At 54.9% G+C, this 17,182-nt stretch overlaps 1 long non-coding RNA gene across 1 annotated transcript in view; it reads right to left on the bottom strand.

Annotated features, from left to right (window-relative positions):
- LOC134471562 (uncharacterized) overlaps positions 1-14,629 on the bottom strand; it is a 35,653-nt gene extending 21,024 nt beyond the window's left edge. The window contains exon 1 of the long non-coding RNA XR_010041004.1: positions 14,498-14,629. This is a non-coding gene — a long non-coding RNA (uncharacterized LOC134471562). The remainder of the gene's footprint in view (positions 1-14,497) is intronic.
- Positions 14,630-17,182: the final 2,553 nt, after the last annotated feature.

Below are 17,182 nucleotides of genomic sequence, written 5' to 3'. Positions count from 1 at the left end.
CGGTGCAGACAACGAGCTGCTTTGACTCCCAGCAGAACAAGAAGGGCAGAGGCGCGTGTGTGGGAGACAGCGCACGTGGATGAGGAGGGCGGGATGTGAGGCTCCATTTACAGCTTGTTCTTCGAGGAATTAGTCCATTCCCTTGAGAACTAAGCCAGCCTCAAGAGAGACATTAGCCCACTGGTGAGGACAGCGCTCTCATGACCTGGCCATCTCTTAAAGACCCCCAGCTCCCAACACCCTTACACTGGCAATCCGATTCCAACGTGACCTTTGGCAGGGACCAACCACACCCAAGCCATAGCTGTGCCAAGAAAATGGAAAATGTGTTCACACGAAAGCTTGCACATGCCTTTCAGAGAAGTATTTGCACCATGGCCAACAAGCAGAAGTGAGCCAAGTGTCCATTCACTGAGGACTGGACAGAGAGTGCCCCACGGCCATCCAGTGGGCATCCCCAAGTCATAGGACAAGCGAAGTATTTTACCTGCTACAGCTTGAAAATACATTACATGAAAGAAGCCAAACATAAGAGGCCATTTATGATAGGGTTCCATTTACATAAAATATCCAGAAGAAGCAAATCCACAAAAAGACAAAAGTTAGATTACTGCTTGTCATGAGCTGAGGAGTGGCGGATATTGTGATGTCACAATGTCCTTATGTACACCACAGATGACAACAGGGTGTCTTTGGGGGCTGAAGGAAGTTTTCTAGAATTAGCTAATGATGACAGTCATATGGCATAGTTAATACAGTGATCTACTAACACACTAAAAACTACTGAGTTGTACATTTGAAGTGGTAATTTTTATTATGTAGATTATGTCATTTTTTTTAAAATGAGAAAAGGTCATGCTCCTATGGATTGTATCCATATTTAGCAGTACCTCTATGAAAAGACAATTTCAAATGTGAGAACCTAAAATATTGTCAGCACTTCAAATAGATCTTGATGATGGTAATATAACTTTCAACCTCAATGAACTGGAAATGGTACCATTTTTCTCATTAGTAGATCTGTACTACAAAACATCCTGCTGGATTGCTTTGCATAGCTTTAGAAACGAAACTTTTCCCTGGGGCCAGTGGAGCCCAGCAAGCAGCTGCATTCACCCCTGGCTCACACAAGCACATCGAGGGCCAGGCGCTGAGCCTGCGGCTGGGCAGAGGGCCGAACGAGAAAGCTATGAGGGAACCAGTTAGAGGCCACCTAAGGGTCCAGGGCTGGCCAATGACAGCCTGGGCCAGGGCGCAGTGCTGGGGAGAAAAGAGTGTGGGGTTTGGGTGTCCCAGGAGGTAAAATCAACGTAAGCAGGGCGTTATGGATAGGAGCAGTGACAGGGAGCGGTACCCAGGACAGCTCTTTCTGTGACACTGTCACAGTCAGGGCCAGGCAGCACTTCATTGCTCAGACACCAAGAAGTCTCAAATCCTTTGAACTCCTTTCCCCCTGGACGCCAGCACTCAGACAGCCCCTCCCCTGTGGCCTGTCAGAGGCTCTCATGCAGAAGATAGGCAGGAGGAGGAGGACGTCCAGGGACACGCCACCCCAAGATGAGCCTGGCACGACGCCATGTGAAGGTCCCTTCAGGTCTAGAGCAGAGCGCGGTGTGTACACAGGATGGAGCGACAGGAGGAGCCATGTCTGCAGAGGAGCAGAGGGGCTGGGGAGGCAAGCTCAGTGCTGGGTCTGAGGAGAAGTCAAGCGGGCCACGCCTGAACCCAGGGCTGGGGTCCAGAGCCAGGAGTCGCGAGCCTGGGGACTATGACACTGTCTGCAGACGGTTTACAGTGAGGAGGGGGGAGAGCTAGGAGCTGGGTGTGGGACAAAGATTGCAGGAGGAAGAAGTGCAGACGGAGACCATCTGTGTCCGGGGTGCAGAGGGAGCGAAGGGCACCCCGGGGCCTGTGAGCCGCGAAGGTCCACGGAGGGTCTGACCAGGAGGAGCAGAGGTGTGCTCCTTGCAGAGGAGATGCACCAGCACTGCTCCCCACCTGTATGTGCTGGGGAGCCCCTGGCCTCAGACACAGAGCCACACTTGGGGTGCAGCTGATCATACTGATGAGCTGGGCTAAGGGCACAAACTGTTGCCCCAGGAAGCCAGGATTTGGAAAGTGGCTGCCTACTGCCCCCCTGGCATGCCTGGGTACCCTGGGTACCCCATTGTGTCCCCACTTCTGTGAGCTTTGGGTAGAGGGGCTCAGGAAGCCTGTGAGCCTCTTTGCTCAAGAATCACTGTGGAGGAGTCTCTGAGAACAAACCGATGTGGGCCTCACAGCCGCCATCCAAGTACACTCCCTCCAGACCCATCTCCCTGGCCCAGCCGTAGGCCAGGACCCCTGCCAGCCTCTGCCTGGACCCTCAGTGGCCACTGTCCACATTCCCTCTTAAGTTCCACAGACCCAATATCTGCAGCAGCCCCAGCATGGCCATCACCCAACACCACCTGCCCTTTCCCAACCAGAGGCCGGGGAGATGCAGGGCAGGGCACTCCCCCTGCGGGAGGTTGCTCCTGAGTCCCAGGGGGCCAGCCCCTCCCCATGAAACGCCCAGCTGCGGGCTCCTCTGGAACTTGAACACCCTCTCTGCTAATTCCCTTGCTCCTGAGTGGCTTTTACAGCTCATTAGTACTACCAGGGCTATGCTGGCCTCCCTAACGAGACCAGGCTTCCTCAGCCCAGGAAGCACTCTGTCCTAATGAGTGCTCCTGGGCCATCAACACACACACTGTGGGTTAAGAGTGGAGAATTAACATTTACGGTGGATCCTGGTTTTAATAAGGCCAAGGGAGATTCTTCCAGCTGAACCAAAAACGCCACCAATAACAGGGCTGGGGGAGATGTCACGTGGGGCAGAGCAGCAAGGGACCGGTCCATGTGGCTCTCCACAGGCCCAGATCTCCATCTTGCTTCCTCAGCCCCATCCAGCTCCAGCTGCCCCACTCCAGGCCTGGCTCCCACACACTCAGCAGCCAACACCAGAGCAGCCAGGCATGGGGCAGAGGCCTAGTGGGGTGTCCAGGGGGCACTGACAGCAGCAGGATGGACGCTCCAGGACAGCCGGCTCCAGCTCCCCTCCAGGGAGAAAACCCACTTTAAGAACCGCACACCCAGCCAGGCGTGGTGGTGTGCACCTGTGATTCCAGTTTCTCTGGAGGCGGGGGTGGGAGGATCCTTTGCACCCAGAAGTTTGAAGCCAGCCTGGGTGACACAGCCATAGTCTGTTCCTAAAGGAGGAGGCACAGTGCAAGAAAGAAGGGAGATGCCCTGGGGCCGGGTAGGTCCCACCCCGCCAGCCCCGGAGTCAGACATGGGAATGCCCCACCGGAGGCCGAGGAGAAGCTGTTGGCTTCTGCCCTCTTCCTGGGCCCTGTGTCTGCCAGGAAAGTCAGCATCCGCAGGCACATGTGTAGGGCGAGCCCCGGGCCCTGGAGTCATGGTGCTAATGGCATCTCTGCTGGAGAGGGAAGCCTGGGGCCACACCGCCACAGCACCTCCCGGCTGGTGACCCAGACCCACTTGCCATTCCTGCTCCCTGAGGCTGCACGGGGCCCCTGGTCTGGGGAGCTGTACCCGAGCCGGCGTCAGGATGTTGTGTACATGTCTCTCACAGAGCCAGCCACTCTCGCCTCTCGGCCTCCTGCCAGGCTTTGATTCACGAAACTTAGAAAATAAGGCACATTTTCATGCCATTTGCCACACTGATTCAGGAGAAAAGTGCTTAAGTGACTGGCTGAGAACCTGCCCTCTTGTCAACCCGTCCACGGCTCAGCCTCCAAACCCTTCTCTGTCTTCCTGGACAGGGTCAAACGCTCCGGAGGCACCAAACCCTAAACGGACCCAAAGCTCGGTCTTCCAGCCAGAACGTCTCAAGGAGTATCTTCTTCCTCGAGCTTTGCCTCGGAGCCCTTCCCCCACCATCCTGTTCCCACAGTCCTGAGGCTTGAGCAATTAAAATAAAATATCCTTAAAGTCTCTAGATGTTTACTAGACCAGCTGGTAATGAGCTAGGCAGAACCGTCTCTATTACATAAAGGAAAAGAACAAAGAATTAGGAATATGGAAGACATTCAAATGTCTTAATTAGAGCTTCCATCTGTAAAAAAAAATCCCTTCCTCACGAGGAGCTACTCCCGAGGCCTTGCTTTGGGAAGGCCCATGTGGACAGCGCAGTGACCTGCAGCCCTGTTTTGTCCCCAGCCAGTCAGACTGCCCAGGTGCAGGTCCCCCGTAGGAGCCCAGAGCAGTGGGGTGACCGGGCCCATGGACAGGCGGGGCCTGGGGGCAGATGTGGTCCATGAGGTGGGCCACGTGGGCAGCACTGGGCCCTGCTGGGCAGTTCCTCCAGCCCTCAGCCTCCTCCTCACCCTCTCCAGAGGCCTCCCGGGATTCCCGAAGAGCCTCCGCCCAGAGCCCAAAACCACTCTGACGGCCCACTGCATGGGGCCAGGCAACAGGACAGGGCAGAGCGGGCACAGGGCCTGTGGGCCAGAAGGGCCAAGGGAGAGGTGCTGAGAGAGCTGTGGGGGGAAGAGTCGGGCTGAGGCTGCTCCTCACAGCCCTCGGTCGGCCCAGGCACCCAGACCCAGGGGGACCCAGAACCCGCCCTTGTGCCCCCAGCCTGCCCCACACCCTGGTCTCCCCTGGGTCAGAGCCCAGCACCAGGCCAAGTCAGGGCAGGACCAGTGGATACCAACTGACCTCAGCTCAACAGAGGCTGCAGGCTGCTCCCCAGCAGAAGAGTCTTCCAAAACCCACAGCGGGGAAGTGGAAGGGAAAAACTGGCCTGAGTCACCGCAGGGCCCCAGGGGGCCCAGTTTAACCGTCAAGGAGTTCTGCTGGGGAAATATAGTTCTTCCCTGCAAAGCGTCCTGATTCAGCACGGGACAGAGTCCCCTGAACTGGGCTGGGCCAGTCCCCTGTCTGTAGGAGTCATATGTCTCTGACCACTGAATAAAATCACCAAATAAATTGGTCCCTCAGGGCAGGAGTCTCTCAGAAGCTGCATTTCTGGACCACCTGAGCTTCCATTGGATCCAGTGAACATGTTGAGTATGGACCATGATCGGACAGCGGCCCTGCCCCGGAGGACCGTGCGGGGAACAAGGCTGGGCCCTGCATGGTGACACTGAGCAGTGGACACTTTGTGGATGGGCTGCACCTACTGCACCTCCCACCCAGCCGGGGACAGGTCAACAACTTGTGGCTGGTTTGGATGAGAGAGAGAATGGGGGGGTTCACACGGGAGAGGACATTTGGCATGATCAGCAAGGAAAAATCATAAAACCAGAAGGGACGGGCCATTCCACACAAAGGGGAGGGCAAGGGCAGGAGCAAGCCTCTGTGCGTGGCTGGCGTGGCAAGCAGGAGCGTGGCCACACAGCAGCCCTCGGCCTGCGCATCCCCCACCCCTACCTCCCTCTTGTCTTGCCCTTTGTGGAGGTACTAGGGAGGGAACCCAGGGCCTGGTCCCCCACCTTATTTATCTGTTCCCCCAGGCTGGGCTTGAACCTGCCATCCAGCCGCCACCTCCCAGAGTGCGGGGACTAAGGGAGCCACCACGCCTGGCTTTGTCCACTTTGTATTCTTCCTTTTTCTCCTTCATCTATCAGACTGACAACTTTTTCCCTCTTTCCACAGTTCCCAGATGACTGACTGAATCGCTGGCCACAGGCTCCATGCAGGACCCCAAGGACCACTTCAGCATCAGGACGCTCCACATCCGGGCGGCAGAGGGAAACAGACTCAGTGTGGACAGGGAGAAGTGGGGTGCTCTGTCTCGAACAGGGCTGAAGTGTGTCACCCAGGGGCTTGGTCCCAAGTGTGGCAGCATGGCACCTGGCGAAGGTGAGGCTTAAGGGATTAACATCAGTACTGGGAACCAGCTCTGCTGCTGAAGGGACAGGTAGGCCTCATGGGGAGCCTGGCATCTCCCCTGCGTCCTCCTCCTGCACAATGCCAGGACGCCTTGTGCTTCTCTGCCAAGCCATGGTGCAGTCAGCGGTGTCCTCAGGATGTGGTGCCATGTTCTCTGTGCCCACTGGTGACCAGAACCGTGAGCCAAATAAACCTCTTTGAAAGTTTCCAGCCTTGAGCATTTTGTTACAGCAACACAAGACAGCCTAAGACGGGAGGGGGAGTCCTCGAAGACCAAGTCACTAGTGGAAGAATGAGTGGCGGGGGGAGAGTATTCCAGGTGAACACATTCACACACTCGCACTTATGCAGTCCCGCCTCACACTCTCACACACACACACACACACACACACTTTTACCAGTTTGCTGTGTCTCTGCTGTACACCTTGGACATCAGCTATCACAGCACAGTGGGAGCACATTTCATCTACAGCTGCACGGTCAACCCGGTGTCTTTCTTGGCCCTGCAGGGCTGGGACGGTCTCAGCTCCACGGTCACCAGACCCCAGTGTTCCCACCCTCTGGGCCTCCTTCTCTTGCCCTCGAACTCTGAGCCACACCTTCACTCCACTCCCTCCTCCTGTCCCATTCAAGTGTACTCTCGTATTCTGCAAGCTTCTTCCCCCTGAAACAGGTTCTTGGGGAACCCTGAAGGTTCAGGGGTTTGGAAAGTTCTAGAGATGACAGAAGCAGGCCTCGGATACCTGACTCTCCTTGGGTCATGGCCAGCGTCCTTTTCCTGGATTCCTGGGCCTTGCCACTGGATTGGGGCATCTAAGGTGGGTGCAGAGACAGGTCCTTCCCCTGAGCCAGGATGGGAATGGCTGGGAGTTTTTCCCTGTATGGCCCAAGGTCAAGGAGGAGGACACTGCTGTCCTGGGCAGGACACTCAGGCCAGACCTGGACCCCACCTGGGGCTCGGTGTGTGGCTAGAGCACAGCCTCAAGGTCACCACCAGCCATAGGCCCAGCTGCTGAAGAAGTGACACAGGCACATTTCCGGGTGCCCAGCTGGGTCAGAGTTTCCAGGGTTCTGCTCGGATGCCAGTTGCCAAGAGGGGCTGGCCCAATCCAGCAGGAAGGAGCAAACTCGTTTTGACTACAGTGGAAAAAAACAACACCCCAAAGAACAGGACACTCCGCCAGGTCTGCAATAACCATCCTGTCCTTCGGGCTGGCCAGCACCCAGCAATTAGAGGCTCTGGGCAGAGCAGGTCTGGGACGCAGTTCCCAGCGCAGCTGTCCCCCTCTTGGGGTGCTGGCAGTCTGACAGCCTTCCCATCAGGCCCTGCGTCTGGCAGGAAGGGGCTGCCAGTGCGAGACCCAGCAGGAGCCTGGCACCCAGGCTGACCTCTGCTCCTTGACTTCCATGACCTTCCCAAAGGACCCCTGTCCTGCCCATCTGTAAAATGGGGGTGTTCTTGTACCAGGTTGGTATGAGGGCCAGATGCAGTGGCACAAAGGGAAGGACAAGGAGACCTGATTCCCACTTGTTAATACATCCCTAGCCCAAAAACCAAAACAGAAATACTCTAAAATCTGGAAAGTGTCAAAGTGTGGGAAATGCCACACCCGACCTCACAAGAGAGATCACAATCAAAACGCAAGAGCACTCACATAGCGTACAAGATCACCTTCCTGCGATGTGTGTAAATGTACACGAAATATAAGTGGATTTTCAGTCTGGACTTGGGTCCCATCCCCCAAAATTCCTCACTTTGTCTAAGGAAATATTTCAAAATCTGAAAAAAGTGGAGACCTGGAACACTTCTGAGCACTTTGAACACAAGCTATTCAGGCTGGGTTTTCAGAAGCTATCACATGGCCAGGCACAGCTCTGGGGACTCTGGGGTCCTCCCCAGCCCTCCCCATCGAGGACAGCAACCTGGACCCAACTAGTAGCGGCATCCTCAGTCTGAGAAGCAGAGTCCACATGTGGCCACCTCCAGGGCACCAATCTCACCCTCCCATTGGCCCTAACTGTACCACAAATGACACTGTGACCAACACCCAAGCTACCCGTGAGCTGGGCCCAAACCCCATCTACAGAGCCGAGGAGGACTAAACAACTCAGTGTAGAACCCAAGTTAGGAGAAACCACAGGCCCGGAGCCGGGAGCCCAGCCTTTCTGCCTCTGGCAAGCAGCGCCCCAGGCCTCTTCCCGGCCCCCAGCTCGAGTCCACAGGCTGGCGACCCTCACAGCTCCTGCCCTCCACATCCAGGCCCACTTTTCCTGCTCCTCCTGCCCTGGCAGACACCTCTGACTGTGGACCTCGGCCTCGCCTGCTCTCCAGGGAGTCCTTTCTTCCTGTATGATTTTCTCAGAGCAACCGTGAGGGGCACAGCCACTTCCTATTAGTCGTGTGCTGGGTTTTGGGGCAGAGTTTGGAGTTCTGATGCCTTGCCCAGCCGCCAGCCCACGAGGGCCCTGCTGGCTCTATTGATGCCCCTGTTCCCTCCTGCCCACCCTGGCCCTGCAAGCTCCTGGTCACACACAGACAGCTTGCTGTGCAGCTTAGTGTTTTGTGCACCCTGGTGAAACTCGAAGCACGCTTCTGGGGTTCTTTCATGCCCACTGCATTGTGGGACAACTCGCCCCCGTTTCTGAGTGAAGGCCTGGGCCGTGGCTCTGTCCCTCTGAGTCACAGCTGCTCACTGCAGCAGAGATCAGGGTGATTCTCACCCCTACCAAGTGTGCCCCAAAAAGTCAGGGGCCAAGCAAACCCAGAGTGGCACTGCTGGGCACTCAGGAATGCTGGCCTCACTCTCTGAATAGCAGTGCCCCTGTCTCTAGCTCCTGGACGAGCCACCAGAACGCTGTCCCTGTGTGTCACATCCTGTGACTTTGGAATCGTGGTTATCACTATGGAGGAAGCCAGATGAGGCCTGCACTCCCTGCTGGACAGCAGTGTGAACCCCATGTCTGCACCTACCCTCCACCTTCCAGGGGCCCCACAGCCCGGCGTGTGCCCTGCTGGGGCTCAGGGCCTCAAGGCAGGGGTCAGACACACATCCAGGTCCATGTGGCACAGCTGGCCTCTGGCACAGCTGGCCTCTCAGAGGGTCCCTGAGATATGATTTCAAAACCCACATCTAAATAAACAAAGAGCCCTGGGCTGTGACATGGCCCTCATCCTTCAAGGTCACCGGGATGATGGGAGCTTTTGGCTCGGGTCTGGGGGCAGAGGCTGGAGCGTGGGGGTGGGTCTGTGCAGGGCACCCACAAGGGCGTAGACACAGTGGGTCACTCCACCCCAAGCCAACTGAACACTGTTTCTGGGCACTCACCACCAACACACCTTGTGGGGTGAGGTGTAGAGATGTTCAGGTGTCAGTCACAGCAGGCCAAGTGTGACACCAGGGTCAGGCAGGACCAGTAGGAGGAAACTCAGCTGAACTGGATTGGGGAAAAGGGGCTCAAGGAAAGATGGGAGCAGGAGGGAGGAACAGGAGGAGAGGGGCACAGACAAAAGGGAGGGAGCAGGAAGCCAGGCTGTGAGACAAAGCTGAGGCTCCGGAGGCCACACAGTAGGTCCTCTGTGGGACAGGCACCCCCGCCCCACACCGAGATGCTCAGGAGCCAGGACAAAACACCCAGCCTTGGCCATAGGTACCGCTGGGCCAGGAGGGTCAGAGCTTGGGGAGAACCGACTCAGTGCCACACGCTGCCTGTTAGGAGGGTCATCCTCACACCAACTCCCTGAAGAAGACGTGCAGCCACCACAGTTCACAAATGAGGAGACTGAGGCACCCACAGTTCCCTCACCTGAGTGAGGGAAGCAAGACTCACCAGCTGGCCTCGCCCTCGACTCCAGAGCTTGAGTTAGATTCCCCCAGGAAAGTGGGCCATGGCAGGAGAGGGCCGCTGCCAGCAGGGCCTTGAGATCAGAGCCCTCAAAGAGAGGAGGGCAGAGAGCATGGAGAAGGTGTGACATCCACTAGCCTTGAGGGACTGAGCACTCCAAGGATGGGGGAACCCCCTTGAGGGGGTACCACAGAAGCTTTACTCAGAAGTGCCAGCAATACCTCTCTGAAAATAAACCCAGTGTGGTGCCAGGGCTTGGTGAGGCTCAGGGCTGACACTGCCAGACTTGGCCCTGTGTCCCCGGGTCTCCCTATATGTGCACTTGTGAACCCAAAAACCCACCTGCCAATGACGGCAGCTGCAGGCCTTTCTGTAAGGATGTATCAGTCTGTTTTTTACAATTCCTCAGTCTACAACTTTATAAAGAAAAGAGGTTCGTTTGCCCCTAGTTCTGGAGACTCAGGGTCCAAGCTATGGAGGCTCCTGTGTCTGGGCCCCTCGTCAAGGCCTGACAACCAGTGCAATTTAACAGCAGCCTTTGTGGTAGGAAGTGATCACAGATCAAAAGGGGCAGCCAGAGAGACTGGAACCCCCTAGGACCCCCAGGCATGTCTCCAATGACCTAAAGACTTTGCCCAGGCCTCGCCTCTTAAAGGTGCCATACCACCTTTCTGCACTGTCACGGGAAACCAAGCTCAACACATGAACCTCAGGAAGACGCACTCCAACCACATCCAAACTGCTGCAAGGGGGCTGCAGCATGGAGAAAAGATGATCTGGGAGTGAAGAGAGCCAGAATCTCAAGAGAAAAACAAAGAACAGAGTCCAGTTCAATCAAGCGGATGTCTGACATGAGACTCTATCATGTGTCGGGGGCCACTCCACTGACAGTTAAAGCCCTCTGTAGAAATTCAAATCCAGTCCACAAGAAAATCCCACCCTACCCTGGCTTAGGTGAAAGCTGACAGCATCAAGTGTTGGTGAGATGCGGAGGCACAGACACTCCAGCAGTGCTGGTAACAAGGAAATGGTGGGGCCCCTGGAAGCCGCCTTGCATTTCCCTGTGTGGTCAGACACATGCTTGTCCCAGCCGTGAATGCTCCGATGCTGTGGTGGTTACCAAGACCAGTGGAAACCTGTCCCAGAGCCGCGCAAGTGCTGTTAGCCGTGCTGTCACGGCCACCTTGAGGTCCCAGACTGATTTAAAACCTTCACCTTTCATTATCATTTTGACTTTGGGGAAGAGCCAGAACTGTTCTGTGCCAGACCCTGAGAATAAAGCAGAAGAGGATGAAACCTGCCTCCCTATCGGGTGGCACTTGGCAGCAGCATCGCTGTGTTTCTTTGTTACATTGCATAAAGACACGGACGAAAGAGGCGTTCAGGACTCCTCCTGAAGGATGGGATAAGTGTGATCACAGCAAGGGGAGTACTGTGAAGGAGGTCAGTGGCAAGGTGCCTGCTTTTTTTTGTACTGGGATCAAACTCACAACCTCATGCTTGCCAGGCAGGCACTGAGCTACATCCCCAGGCCAGCAATGTGTCTTTCACTGGAATTTCTACAAATGTAAACATTCACAATATATCTTGATCATGATATATTTAGTTAAGAATGTCTAATGCCGCTTTATTCATAACAGCCCAAGACTAGAACTGACCTTGCTGCCCATCAACAGGATAAGAGATAATGTTGTAAACTATGCGTGGAGTGGATTACCACAGTAGGGAGAAGCTGCAGATGCACCGAGTAACAACACAGATGAATTCGGGGCCGTTTCGCTGAGTAAAGGGAGCCGGACACAACAGACAGCAGAGCTCTGGGACAGCAGAGCTCATCTACAGCCAGTGCAGAGCACGGAGGCCCAGGGCCGGGGCTGGGAGCACTGCAGCTGACTCGGACAGGCAGGGGTGCCTCGGAGATGAGGGGCGAGCTCTGCGTCCTCGCCAAGGTGGCCGTCAGTCAAAATTCATCACGGTGTACACTTTAGAAATGGCGCACTGGGGGCTGGGGATTTAGCTCAGTGGCATAAGCGCCTGCCTTGAAAGCAGGCAGTCGTGAGTTCGATCCCTGGTACCGATAAAAATGAAAAAAAAAAAAAAAAAAAAAAAAAAACACACACAAAAAAAGAAATGGCGCACTGTGTTGAATGTCAGTTCCACCCCCACAGAGACAGTCTTTTGAAAAGTCCTCTGACGCTCAGGTTAACCCTGAGACCCCGCCCTTCCCTGCCTTGACTTGCCCTCCTCTGAGGCGCCCAGGCTCCTGCCCACTCCCTTTCCCCCTGCCGGCCGTGCTCCCAGGCTGCAGTGCAGCCAACACCAGACTGAGCCACCAGGGGCCTGGCCCTTTCAGAGTGACCTCCCCGCCTCCCGTCAGCACAGGAGGCTGCCTTAGCTCTCTGAAGAACATGTGCCACCACTGCCCGGTCTGCCCTCTTGGCGAGTCAGTTCTGGGAATGCAGGGGCCATATCACCACTGTGGATTATCTGTCCACGACCAAAGAAGAGGCAGGTCCAGGGGAGTGACAAGGAAGTAACTTCACAGAAGCACATCGAGCCGCAGCATGCTGGCCATGGGAGACGGGGTGGGGGCATGCGGGGCCCTGAGATGTGGGCAGCCCCTCCCTGCAGTGTTCACTTGCACGGCCTCCCCAGGAGAGCCAGGAATGCTCACAAACACGGACAGTCCCGCCGGAAGCAGTACGAGGCCTGCACCCCAGTCTCCGTCATACTGAGCTACCTACTGTGTGGCCTTGGGCAGGCGACGCATGCAGGACTCAAGGTCACCTTTCCCAGGAAGTGGCCATCAGGGAGTCCAGCCCTGGAAGGAGACAAGCTACCTGGCCAATCTCAGCCCCACCTCCCTGAGCCACAGGCAGTAATGTGATCAGAACATATGGTGTTGCCTGGATGGGGATGCACACTTGTAATCCCAGCACTTGGGAAGCCGAGGCAGGAGGATTTCCAGGAGTTCAAGGCACAATAGTGAGTCTGAGGTCAGCCTGGACTACATGGTGAGACCCTGTCTCAATATGATATATATCACAAATATAAATATATATTTTAAATATAAATAAATATAAAGCGTGTGTATATATATATATATATATATAGTGCTTAAATTGAAATACATGGTGACTGCAGAGTTAGTGAGGCCATGGGATCCAAATTCATGAAGCAGTGGTTACCAACTCATCACATCAAAACACAGCCCATCAACCCCAGTGACACGACTCATCCACATCTCAGGGGCCATTCCATCATCAGGGTCAGGGTCATTTGGAGTAAACAGGCATCGGGCTTGATGTGGGTAAACATTCTCAGCTATGTCCAGTCTCCTAGTGACTTCTGAGCCTCATTTGGAGCGGGGGCTCCCCAACTCTATAACTGGAGTCAGACCCAGAGACACCGCCCAGAGGCTTAGGCAGAGAAGAGCTCGGAGCTCGCTGGCTGTGCTGCCGAGCAGTGCCTCAGGGCAGAGGTCTCAGGAAGCCAGTGGTGGTCACTCCGCTGACTGAGGGACTGGGGGCTGGGCACCTCTCAGCAGATACCTTCCCGTCTCCAGCCAGACCCCAGCATTTCCCACATGGTGTAGGGGCCCTGTCAGAGCTGCTCACACAGGCGGGCTCAGCTCCCGGGCTGCAGGGTTCCCCTGGCGTAGACCCAGTGTGTGAGTGCGGTCAGTGATCCTGAGAAGCTGCCTGCAGAGACCTCCTGGGAAGACACTTCCCTGTCCCACAGCGATGATCAGGGAGACCAGTTCTGCCTCTATGAGGAACAGAGTGACTGCTGGCAGCCACTCGGACACCAGAGGAGGCGCAGCCTCAAGACAAGCGAACACTGCTGAGAGACAAGCGGGCAGGCAGATAGGCCTGCGTCCTTGGATTACTGAGGGCTTCATCAAGCCTCTCCTAAATTTCAAGCTACCCTCAGAACTTTGATTAAATAAATCTATAAATTATCTTCAGGCACAGCTTGGCTTCAGGAGCTGAAAACAGCACATTCAGTCCTTCTTTCCCCTCTACCACAGGGTTTTCTTTTTCCAACCCTGGGGACAGAACCCAGGGTTTTGTCACCACGCTTAGCCCCACCCCTCCCGTGTGTGTGTGTGTGTGGGTGGGTGTGGGTGTGTGTGAGAGAGACAGAGACAGAGACAGAGACAGAGACAGAGGTGGAGCCTCCCTGAGTTGCTAAGTTGCCCAGGCTGGGCTCAGACTTGCAGCCCTGCCTCGGCCTTCCCAAGCGCTGGCTGTGCAGCTTCCATCACACCAGCTTACAGATGGCTCTGCTGCTGCCCCTCACTGTGGCAATGTGGCTGCCAGTAGTTCTAGGCCTTCCCCTTCCCATGTTCTAGTTCAAAAAGAAAGAAAGCATTGCTTCCCCGAATTTCCCTCTTGAGTGCTAGGATTCACTAATTAAATCAGCCTGCTGGGAGGCCTACCATGCACCCACAGCTGTGGCCTGAGAGGCAGCACAGCCTGCTGAGAACCTATGATCTGAGAATCGGTACAGGGGCCACGTTCTGAAAGCTACTGCGTCGAAGTAACAAGGAGGAGGCAAGTGGCTGCGGGACAGCAAAGGCCACAGTCAGGGCCACAGCACCACTTCCCCAGCCTGGAGGACTCACCCAGCTGGCTGCACACCAAGCTCCCAAGAAGGAGTCAGCGTGCGAGGGATGTCCACACAACCCATAGCTTTCCTGAGGCTCCACCTCAACCAGCCTCTCCCGCAGCCAGCCTGGAAACCGATGACCCCTGAAACGGTGCCTCCAAACCTGCGTCCGGAGGCTCCTGGGCTCTGGGCACCTCGTAGCACCTGCCTTGACCTGGATCTTTTCCACCCCTGCCTCTCCTCTCGTGCTGGCCTGGAACAAGCTGTCAGCCATTCCCCTGGTCGCTCCCAAGGTTCTCTGCTATCTTTCTGCAACCTTAATCAAGCTCCTTATCAAATAACCAGGCAGCTGAAGCTAATGGAGAGCCCCCAGCAGCACCCTCAGCCAGTTCCTACTTCCCCCACCGGATCTTGTGCCTGTCCACACCCCAAGACCCCTGTGCAAGTTCAGGCCCAGAGGAACTTTCCTCTCCGCTGCCCCGCCCCTCAGTCTCCACCCGGCCAGCCTTGTAGGGGAAACTCTGACCCCAGAGGCTTTGCTGTACGCAGGAACTGTCCCCCGGCTGCCCAGGAAAGGGTTAATGAGATTGGCTGTCACCAAGATGTACCCACCCCCAGGCTCCGGATGAAGATAGAAATGGTATTTATGATTTCTCCCCAACGTTTCTGGAAAGGATTTAAGGTGCTTACAAGGATACACATATATAACAAGATTGCATAAATTAAATGTGGGAGCAAAAAAAAGAACGAAAAACAAGGATGGAGACATAGCGAGAGCAAGGAAGGAGGCTAACGTGGAAACACCACCACGAGCTTTGTGCTGCGGGGGAGGGGGCGTGCTCCAGAGCCCTCTGCAGCAGCCTGGGCCTTGGGGACATTAAAACACACACAAGACCACCCGGGAGACCTCCCGGCAATGCCAGGAGTATCTCTCAAGGGACCCAAAGCCAAGAACAGGGGAGGGGGATGGGCCTTGAGAGGCAGGCACGCGGAAGGGACAGAGATGTCAGAACCACTGTGGTGTGGCCAGAGGGGCGGTGCAGCTGCCCTACGCTGGGCAGGTGCTGGCCTGGCGTTCTGGCCTCCAGATGAGCTCGGGGCAGCCCAGCCTCTCCAGTCTCCGCTCATCGCACTCCACCCACAGCCTCCCACCACTGCGTGGTCACCACCTGGCCCCCTGCAGGAGATTTCTAGACCCAGCATATCCCATCAGCTCCTTCTTGCCCCCAACTCTTCGCTGCCTCATACCTTTAGTCACAGCATTTATCAAGCTGCTGGTGAGTGTAGCCGGGGGATGTGAAGATTGCACAGGAAAAGAGACGTTTGAACCAGAGTCTCCTGGCCTCATTGATATCTGACCCATGTGCCTCAGGAGAGCCTGGCTGTCACAGGCGAGGCCCTGGAGGGCCCACGGTTCAGAGACACTGTCGAGGAAAGGTTCCGGGTGGTAGGGCAGCAGTGTGGGCAGCACACACTCACCATGAAGACTGCCAAACACACGGGGACTGTGGGACAAGTGAAGTCTCTACTGTCAACAGCAGGTTAGGTAGAAGGAGGACACAGGACCACTTGGACCTTAATGCAAAGTAACTTCATCAATACCCCCAGGTCCACAGGGAATTGGACAGACCAACTGCACATGAACAAGTCTACTTTAATGGCATCTGATATGTTTTGCTTTGCTTTCTTATTAAAATGTATACACTTGGGGCTGGAGATTTAGCTCAGTGGCATAAGCGCCTGCCTTGTAAGCAGGCAGTGGCGAGTTCGATCCTCGGTACCGCTAAAAAGGAAAAAGACAAAAAAAAAAAAAACAGTAAAATGTATACACTTTCAGTACAAAATGTAACAATTTTAAAATGCAAAGTCAAAAATTAGCCCCAATTCTACCATTTTTTGTGGTTATTGGTGTTTTGGAAAACTGCCTGAAAACCTCTATGGCCAGTTGGGTGTGGTAGTGTATTCCTGTAATCTCAGTACTCTCGGAGATGGAGGCAGGAGAATCACAAGTTTGAGTCCAGTCTGCACCACTTGGTAACTCAGAGAGACCCTGTCTCAAAATTTTAAAAATGTAGAGATATAGCTCAGTGTAAAGGTCCTGGGTTCAATTTCCTGTACCTGGAAAACAAAAATAAAAGACCCTATGGCCAAAGTCAGGATTTTAAAAAGACCAACGAAGAGGGATGGATCTGTAATTCATACCACTGACAAGGAGCTGGTTTCCTAACATACAAATAGATCCTAGAAATCATATGAAGGAGATAGGATTAAAATAGGTGACCGAAATAACATAGAAGCTGAAGGAAAGTAGGGTAAACAGTATGTACCTTTTCTATGGGTTTCTGTCATTCATGAAGATGAGTTTCAGTTAAGCTGTAGGCTTTCCTAAGTTAAGAACTTGTGTAATGATTTCAAGGCTGGCCACTAAAATGACAGGACCCTCCCAGAATTCAGAACAGTGACCATTACAGGAGAAGAGGAAGTCGGGTCCTGAGATGAAGCACACAGGGCAGATGAGTTCCGGCGTGTTGGGCAATTTAATGTGCCTCTCAGAACTGTGTTGTTTCAGTTTTTTAAAGAATATTAAGAGATGCCCAACTCATTCACAGTGAGTGAACAAATGTGCTATTTTTTTAAGGACTGAAACCTTGAGAAGACGCTGAGTTGGCAAGGACATGGAAAAGACCGAGTGGCAATGCTCCTGACGGGAAGTGCACGCACCTCCCCTGCAGCTGCTTCAGTCACTCGACTCGGGTCCCCAGAGCCCAAGCGTCCCCTCCCTCAGGGTCTCATTCTGTAACCAGCACCACCCATGTGTACACTGCCTTGCACAAAAATTGCCCCCTGC

This window comes from Cavia porcellus, unplaced genomic scaffold (genome assembly GCF_034190915.1).
Source record: "Cavia porcellus strain 051 isolate PalLab524CR breed Dunkin Hartley unplaced genomic scaffold, mCavPor4.1 scaffold_19, whole genome shotgun sequence".
In the NCBI taxonomy this organism is placed as follows: domain Eukaryota; kingdom Metazoa; phylum Chordata; class Mammalia; order Rodentia; family Caviidae; genus Cavia; species Cavia porcellus.
This window is presented reverse-complemented; position numbering and strand designations above follow the sequence as displayed.